Raw genomic sequence first — 9,050 nt, forward strand, 5'->3', positions numbered from 1 at the left:
ATGCTGACTTCAATCGAGACTGTTGAAATCCCTGTACCATCAACTTGTTTGTCAGTAGCTTACCTCGATTTAAAAACTGACTATACCCAGAACAAGCTCTTGCATATCGAATCAGTTGAGATATATAAACACCATATGCAGGTGATAATGGAATATTGCTACATAAATGTGAGAAGTTGACAATGGAGAAGCTGAAATCATCCCGTTTGTCATACAGTTGAGTTGTCAGTTTGCCGTTAATGTCTACTTTCAATAAAATATCTAAGTATGAAGCAGAAGTGGACGACTCTGTGGTGTCCTTTATTTCGAGCTCACAGGGATATATCAAATCGACATATGAATGTATTCCAGTAGCAAATTGCTATTATATTGAATAAATTTTTACAGGTGCATGTACTTCGAATAATGTTAGACTTTATTAATGCGTATTAAGGTAGCGACGGATAGCAACCACGTGATCAGTAAAAATTGTGTATTTTCACGTGAATTCATTTTCCGGAATTCCTTACTCCGTCATAGAATAGTCGAAAAACAAAAAGGGGTTCCGAAAGTGTTTTGTTGCTGTGACTGACCTAGAGAAAATCAGCACATACCACATAAGTATACGTCAATGTCTGTAATAATGGTAGATCAAATGTTTCATCTGTGTGGAACTTTTTGCTAATCGAAATGTTAAACCAACCACCAATCCATGTACATAGATGCGCTATGTAAACAAAGTTGTTGATTGATGCATCGTAATGTCCGAGTGCTGCATGCTGAGAGATTAAATACTGTTTATACAGTCATTGAGAGGCTAAACAAAGTTTCTTGCAAGAAGAGGAAGTTGGTGGATGCATTCAACTTGGACAACGAAATCATAGTTTCGTTTGGTGAGGGAAAAAAATGCCATAAATTTGTATTCAAAAGTTCAACTCACATTTCCTCTGCTATTTCACAACGCGATTTATAATAACATCTTAAGTTTAAACACACGACATACAGTAGATGTATTATTTTGTATGTATATATGTATTCCATATGTGCATAAATGTCATGTAATGTATACCACATTTGTAAACATGGGCTCTCACAACTCTTTTATTAAGAAAATAATAATATCGTTATGAAAATAACCGTTACGAAAATAACGTACCTTGAACTACATGTATAAAAGTAATGAAAAACAAATATATGTATAGACCTACTATCTAGGGGTATGAGGGAACCGGATAAAAAGTGGAAGGGGGGGGGGCATGTGTTGAATTATAATTCCCTAGACTATAGTATACATATACTATTACTTTGAAATTTCAGTGACCTAAGAAATATATCAAACCTGAAGTTTCGTGTTTCACACAAACATGTAGGTTTGCAAAGCCTTTTTAAATAATGTAAATTAATCACAAGTCTGCATATGCCCTCTGATAGGCAAATGTATGCACTGTATGTATAAGTAAGATATGTATACTACATGTATGCCCTTCTCTTGACCCACATTTTGTAAATAAAACAGATATGATAAGTCTATGGCAGTTTATGAAATATATATATACATGTCATCTCATTGCAATTTATAATTTTGAAACATCAGTATTTAAATTTTAACTGAATATGTGTTGAGACACAGTTTTAAAATTCACATTGTCTGACGCAATCTAATTACTCAATGGTATAATATAGACCTAACTGTGCAAATATCAATTATGATGATGTTTTTTCTAGGCATCAGCCTGAAGACCGAGGGAGGTTAGATAGGACCAGTGCAGGTTGAAGTGGATTTCGAGTCCACAAGTATAACAGCAAGAGAGGTACTATATTTTTTTTTGATAAACATTTGTAAAGACAATTCTGAGTATATCAGATATTCATCTTTTTTGCTATATTTAAATATATTTATCTATATTTTGAACAGGTACTTTATTTACAGTGATGATGACATATCCCCTGGACCCCCACAACTCCACAAATTTAAAAATGTTTGATCAAGTTCCGAAGATTAAAGAACTACTGCAAAATTTGGGACTGGATGAAAAACATTAATTCACTTATATGAGCTCAGAGCAGTGGATGTTATACAACATACTTTAAACTAAATTGTGAATTTAAGGGAAAACAAGTACATGTACTCGTATATTACAAGTGCATGCCTTTTGAAAGACAAAAATATTACATAGATGTAAAGGAAATTTCAATGTTGATTATTCTTTCTTAGATATATTAGTAAAAATTGTGCACATGATAGAATATCAATTTTATAACTTCAATCACTGTGTTTGAATTTTCCTTGTAATTCAAAATTTAGTTGAAACATACATCATAGATACATTAATGTATACCAAATTTTTAGAAAAGTTTCATAATGGAACTAATTCACCCCCCCCCCCCCCTATACATACAGTGAATATAGACCTTCACCTGGGGAAAACTTCAGTTAGTTAATGCAATATACATGTACATGCATTCTCAGTTATCCAATAGTGAGTTTTTGGTTCCATGTGAAACCATTAAAAATCTTAAACTTATGAAAGACACACCTATCTGTGAGGGTAAGATGACTCAGATGGACTTAAATGTAGTGATCCATGGGCAGTCCATGGGTCTCTTTCCATTGATATTATTTATTGAAATATGAAATGGTTATTTAAACATATTTGGTGTATTATACTGTATAGTGATATAAATTTCTATCAAAAAATATGTATAGGTAATAGATTTGGTCCAGTTATTACAAGAAATTGTATGAAAAATAACTAAATATTTAGGCAATCATTGTGAGTGCGAAAAGGTCAACTGCAATAGCACACACTATATATCATTCTTAAATGGCTCATAGAAACTTCTAGTATTGTGAGTTTGAATGCTCAATATGGTAATTTGGGAATGCTTAATCATTTAAGGTCAATAGTTTATCTCTGCTGACTGTATCTCTTAAAATTCATTTCTAGAAGGGAGGGGGTAGGGTTACAAAATCTGACATAGTTTCAGATTAAACCTCATTTGGTATATTTTTTTCTATTCAATATTTTAGATACTACTTGACTTATTGTAAAAATGAAATAAAATCAGAAATTTTATGAGCAGAATTTTGTTGTTGTCAGAAAATGTATGCCTGATAGTATTTGAGAAACGCCATATTTAGGGTAAATTTGGCCAATTGCCAAGTCGAATCATGCCAATGTTTTCCTTAGATGCATTTTGAATTTCTAATCCATGTTGATTTTTTATCTGTTTGTGTTTAATTTACATAACTATATATGACAAACAATATTTCTGGTGTCAACCGTGGAAATAAAATATGGCGAAAAATCTGCATACCAAATGTTAACTTTTACTTCTGTTTTAGAATTTGACATATAAAGTATATTGTTTTCTACTACTTAGTGAGTGGGTGTATGCCATATTTTGAGAAATATAACGTTGGGTGATTGTTTCCCACTATTACCTGGTGTAGACTCGTTGATATATCCTGGGATGCCCTTGTTAATATAAAACGGTTAGGTTTGGAATGTTTCAATATTACTAGTACATGAGTGTTCATTATATTCATGAACTTCATTTTTTGTTACCAGAACTTACAACTAGAGATGGAGAAGATAGACAAAAGAGGCTTTGCTTATGAATGTTTAATGTGCCTAGACTACAGAGGTGAAAAGAGATATGTGGAGACACATATGCATGGCAGAGACATTTCTTATCTAATATGTATATAATGCATTCATATATGCATTGTTATTATTTCATTTCAATTTAACATCAATGTTATGTGTATTGAATTATATAATCCTTTAATGGATCTGCAATTCAATATTCGGTCAAGCATAACACTTAGTGAGTTCTTTGGTATAGAGTGTCTGAGGTGCCTAATTATGTCTTGGCCAAGTTGTCCATAAATCTTTAATTTCATTGGTGTTTTAGTTTTGTGTCTTGCGTTTTTATTGGGTTTGGGATTTGTTCCCTCCAAAAGTTCTTTGTGTCAGTTCATTCTTGTCTGAAATTTGAAGTGACCAGTCCATAGATCAGTATATAAGTTTTGAATTGACATAGACCTGATAGTACTACCTGAGACTGACTTTTCCTCTCAATCGGTAAGTTACTAATGGTAATATACTTCTAATATATATCTAAAATGGTAAATCCTATAATTTTGCATTAAGATTAATTTCCTATGCACTCAGTGAGAGAGAATCATTTATTTTAACTATAAAGTGTAAATACGCGTAGTTCAATTGTCTCACTATGATGTATCTTAATTAAGGGCCATATTTTTATGATAATTGCATTAGCAGCTAGTTGTAAGTTATTTGATTAACTTGAAGGTTTGAAATTTATATGGTGACATTTGTTTATCACATTGGCGGTTCACCATTGTATATATTGGCCTATTCCCATAGAATGGTATGTTTGAGTATTTTGAGTTACTGACTTAAATATTTCTCATAATGGATATTTTATATCAAAGTAATAACTGTAATGTTTATATTGTGATAAGCATAAGTGTACAGTAAAGATTGTATCCATAGGCAAGAGTAAATATTGGGAGTGCATATGTGTATTTAATGTTACATGTATAGCACTTTATGTAAGACAAAGTTATCTCCTTTGAAGTATGTAAATATTGCTACCATTAATTGTATATCAATTAGTCTGTAAAAGTAATATTGTATTTTATGATTTATACATATGTTTGATTATTGTTAAACAATTGTTACAAGGTTTTCTTTTCAAGCAACTTAATATATACTTTGCTGAATAAACGCCTTGTTCAGAACCTCAACAGGAGTTGGTCATCATTAACTATTCTCAAACAACACCCTGTTACATATTTACAAAACCCATATGAAACCTGAGGAAGTTCCCTTTTATTGAACCTTATGCCACTACATGTCGAGAACAGAGAGCGGGACCTAAACAGGCACCTAAAGGGGTATACACCCTATAAAGCAGCAATCTTGGAGTTGTCAAAGAATGGCGAAGCCACGCCGGCATCTGGCAGCATTCTTGTGAAAAACCCTAACCCCCGTACCATTGATGGAACACTTATGCAGAGATTGACAGAAGCTGAGAGTAAGAGGATAGGGAGTCAGAGAGTCCAGGACCCTTATTTACAAAACATCTTACGAATAAGCTGAAAACAAATATTCTGTCTGATAATCAAATACCGATCACAAGGTCAAAAGTATGTATTCAAGTTTTATAAACATTGGATGCACTTTACATATTAACAAGATAGTACTCTACAGTTATAGGATGGTACCCCCCGGTATTCCAGAGGTCACATTATTCTAAACTGCTATCTGAGGGCAGAATATTAAGGCTGCGTATAAAACAAGAGGCCCAAGGGCCTAGAATCGCTCTTCTGATAAATTGTACAACCCCACCATTTCTATTCTTAGCCTCTTAGTATTCTAAATCTTCAGTTAAATCCTAAGAATTCAAAAAAAGTAGGTCAATGTGACCTACTTTTTGGTTTACACATTTTGAGAACCCAAGAAATATCAGCTGACAAAGTTTGATGATTTTAAGCCAATTAGTATCTGAATATTGAAATATAGCTGTCAAATTCCAATCGTAGGTCATGGTGACCTGCTTTCTGGTCAGCGAACTCCGAACATGCAAGACCCATCAACTGAAAAAGTTTGATGACTGTAGGTCAAATAGTATCTGAAATATATAAATATAGGTGTCCAATTCCAAAAGTAGGTCAAGTTGACCTACTTTTTGGTCGAAACCCTTCGAACATGCAAGACCCATCAACTGACAAAGTTTGATGACTGTAGGTCAAATAGTATTTGAAATATATAAATATAGCCGTCAAATTCCAAAAGTAGGTCAAGGTGGTCAAATAGTGTCTGAAATATAGTAATTTAGCTGTCAAATACCAAAAGTAGGTCACGGTGACCTACTTTTTGGTCGACACAAACCGAAGACTGAAGATGCATCAACTGACAAAGTTTGATGATCCTAGGTTTTACAGTGCCCAAAATATGCATCTAAAATTGAAAATGTGAAATTTGAATATCTGCAAAATTCAAAAAGTAGGTCACTGTGACCTACTTTTTTTATAAATATGTTTCAAGGCCTCAAGATGCATCAACTTACAAGATTTGATGATTCTAAACCTCTCGGTATTTGAAATAACAACTTAAAATATATCTATAAATGATAAGCCATAAAATTCAGAAAGTAGGTCACGGTGACCTATTTTTCAGTTGACGCATTTCAAGGTCCCATGATCCACCAACTGACAAGTTTTGATGATCATAGGCTTCAAAGTGTTCAAGATATGCATCAAAATTAATTTTAAAATAAATACCTGCAAAATTCAAAAAATAGGTCACCGTGACCTACTTTTGAGACAACTTGACACAAGGTCCTAAGATGCATCAACTGTCAAAATTTGATGATCCTAGTCCTTATAATGACTAAAATATCTAAGATTTAAGGAATTTAAAAAAATTTTAAATTTAGGTCAACTTTGAAGTGACCTTGAGACTATGCCCTTTGCCCCAGGGTAATGCCTTGAACAATTTTTAATCTACAACATATCCCCATCCTTATGTGTAAGTTTGGTGATAATCTGCCCTGTGGTTCTTGAGAAGAAGATTTTTTAGCAACCACTACTTTTGTTTGTATTTTCCTGATTATCTCCCCTTGTTAAAGGGTCACATCCCTTTATCTAGTATGTATGAAAGCCCTTGGGCCAATGATACCCTGTAACAAATTTGAAAAAAATTGGCCAAGGGGTTCTTGAGTTATAGCCCTTTTTCTAAAAAGTTTACGCACACATGGCCATAGCATTAGCTCTTTGAGCCTTTGGCTCAGAAGAGCTAAAAACTGTGAGTAAAACTCACAAAGGATACCCCCGCCACCAACATATTTGTATGCTGACTGAATGACCTTGTTTTAATTTTTACATTGAGGTCAAGGTCATATGGAGGTCATGAAGGTACCCGACACATCGTCTCGTAGTGATACACTAGTGTCAAATGTGGTATGCCTACACGCATGTCAAAGAACAAAGAAGTTATGGCCCGGACACGAATCCATTGTAAAAAAAAACCCCAAAAACCTTTAATTTTGACCTTGAGATCAAGGTCATATAGAGGTCATGAAGGTACTCGACACTTCGTGATCCACCTGTGTGCCAAATATGGTATGCCTTTGTCAAAGAACAAAGAAGTAAGTTATGGCCCGGACACGAATCTGCAGACTGATTCCTATATACCCCCCTGAACTTCGTTCGCGGGGGGTATAATTAAGATTGATTGAATATTGCTTAACGTCCCTGTCGAGAATATTTCACTCATATGGAGACGTCATCACTGCCGGTGAAGGGTTGCAAAATCGGCGCTTATGACCTTTGAGTAGGGAGGGATCTTTATCGTGCCACACCTGCTGTGACACGGGGTCCTCGGTTTATGCGGTCTCATCTGAAGGACCGCCGCTTTTAGTCGCCTCTTACGACAAGCAAGGGGGTACTGAGGACCAATTATAACCCGGATCTCCACGGGACTATTAAGAAAATCTTCAAGAAACGAAAAATAAGAAAATTACAATGTTCATTAATTTTGACCTTAGTCGTAAGATATTTTGTTAATAAGGGCCGACGTCCTGCAGTATAAACTATGGTAAACCCAATACTGCTGTTGCTCATAAAGATGCTAATGAAACATGTCAGAATAACTCCATTTCCATTCCTTAATCTATACCTATGAAGGAGACACCATTATTAAGTGATTTACCAGTTCTAAACGATGAAGAGGAGTACGACTTATTGAAGGACAAATTGGCTGAGGAGTCGACTGAATTTCGTATTGCTAAGCCAGAAGAGAGTGTTGGTCAAAGTGAAAACTCCGATAGTCCAGTTCTGAACAAAATTCTAACAGCGATGACCGAGTTAAACAGCTATCAATGCAACAAAATCAACTGCTAACATCACTAAACACAGGAATCACTATGAACTGCTAACATCACTAAACACAGGAATCACTATGAACTGCTAATATCACTAAACACAGGAATCACTGTGAACTGCTAACATCACTAAACACAGGAATCACTATGAACACCATGATCACAGATGAACGAGTAGGATGTCTCAGTTCTCTAAACACCCAGAGAAAGGTGACGAACAGAAGAATAGGGGCAACAGCTTATCAAAGGAGAAGGACCATCAACAACGCCGAGAGATTAAACAGAGCATCACCCAGAGTTAAGTCAAAAGTTGTAAGATTGAATGATTGATTGATTAATATTATATCGTTTAACGTCCCTCTCGAGAATTTTTCACTCATTTGGAGACGTCACCATTGCCGACAAAGGGCTGCAAAATTTAGGCCTGTGCTCGCCGCTTATGGTCATTGAGCAGGAGGGATCTTTATCGTGCCACACCTGCTCTGACACGGGACCTCGGATTTTGCGGTCTCATCCGAAGGACCGCCCTATTTATTCGCGTCTTACGACAAGCAAGGGTACTGAAGACCTATTCTAACCCGGATTCCCACGGGATTTTATTTTTGATGGTAACCATTAAAAATATAACGTATATAATGTTGACAGCCAAAGTTTGGACCTTCTGAATGCAAAATTAAAAGCAATATTTTAGTCTTAAATCTGTGTTAAAGACTTGAAGTCTTTTTATGTATACAAAGAAACCAGTGAAATATTAATTTCGTAATATAAAGCATCTTAATTTCGCATAGTCACAAATTTTAACTTTTAGATGACACATTTTACCCCGGGAATGCTTGAAATGTGAAAGATGTAGTAAACTTAGATCAATATCCATTTATTTTGAAAATTTAATAAACAATAGTCCTATTGCACGTACGAGATCGCCATGTTGTTACAGCTAATTATATATGCATGTCAAAGGTCAATCGGGGATAGCCGTGTTAACGTAAACAACAATGGATGTCTGCGTTATTCTTGAAGTCGTACACCGCGGATCTTTTGATTGGCATTTTTTAATTTTGGTATATAATATATAGATATATCTTTAAACAAAAGGGATACTGGCGATCAGACTTGTAATCTGGATGATTTCTCTCATTGGAAAATAAAGGCGT

The 9,050-nt window shown here is 34.8% G+C and overlaps 1 long non-coding RNA gene across 1 annotated transcript; it reads left to right on the forward strand.

Annotated features, from left to right (window-relative positions):
• Positions 1 to 398: 398 nt before the first annotated feature.
• LOC125683642 (uncharacterized) lies at positions 399 to 3,056 on the forward strand. Its single transcript, XR_007373041.2, has 3 exons — positions 399 to 872; positions 1,705 to 1,790; positions 1,895 to 3,056. It is a non-coding gene; the product is annotated as an uncharacterized LOC125683642 (long non-coding RNA).
• The last annotated feature ends 5,994 nt before the right edge of the window (positions 3,057 to 9,050 follow it).

This window comes from Ostrea edulis, chromosome 6 (assembly GCF_947568905.1).
Source record: "Ostrea edulis chromosome 6, xbOstEdul1.1, whole genome shotgun sequence".
In the NCBI taxonomy this organism is placed as follows: domain Eukaryota; kingdom Metazoa; phylum Mollusca; class Bivalvia; order Ostreida; family Ostreidae; genus Ostrea; species Ostrea edulis.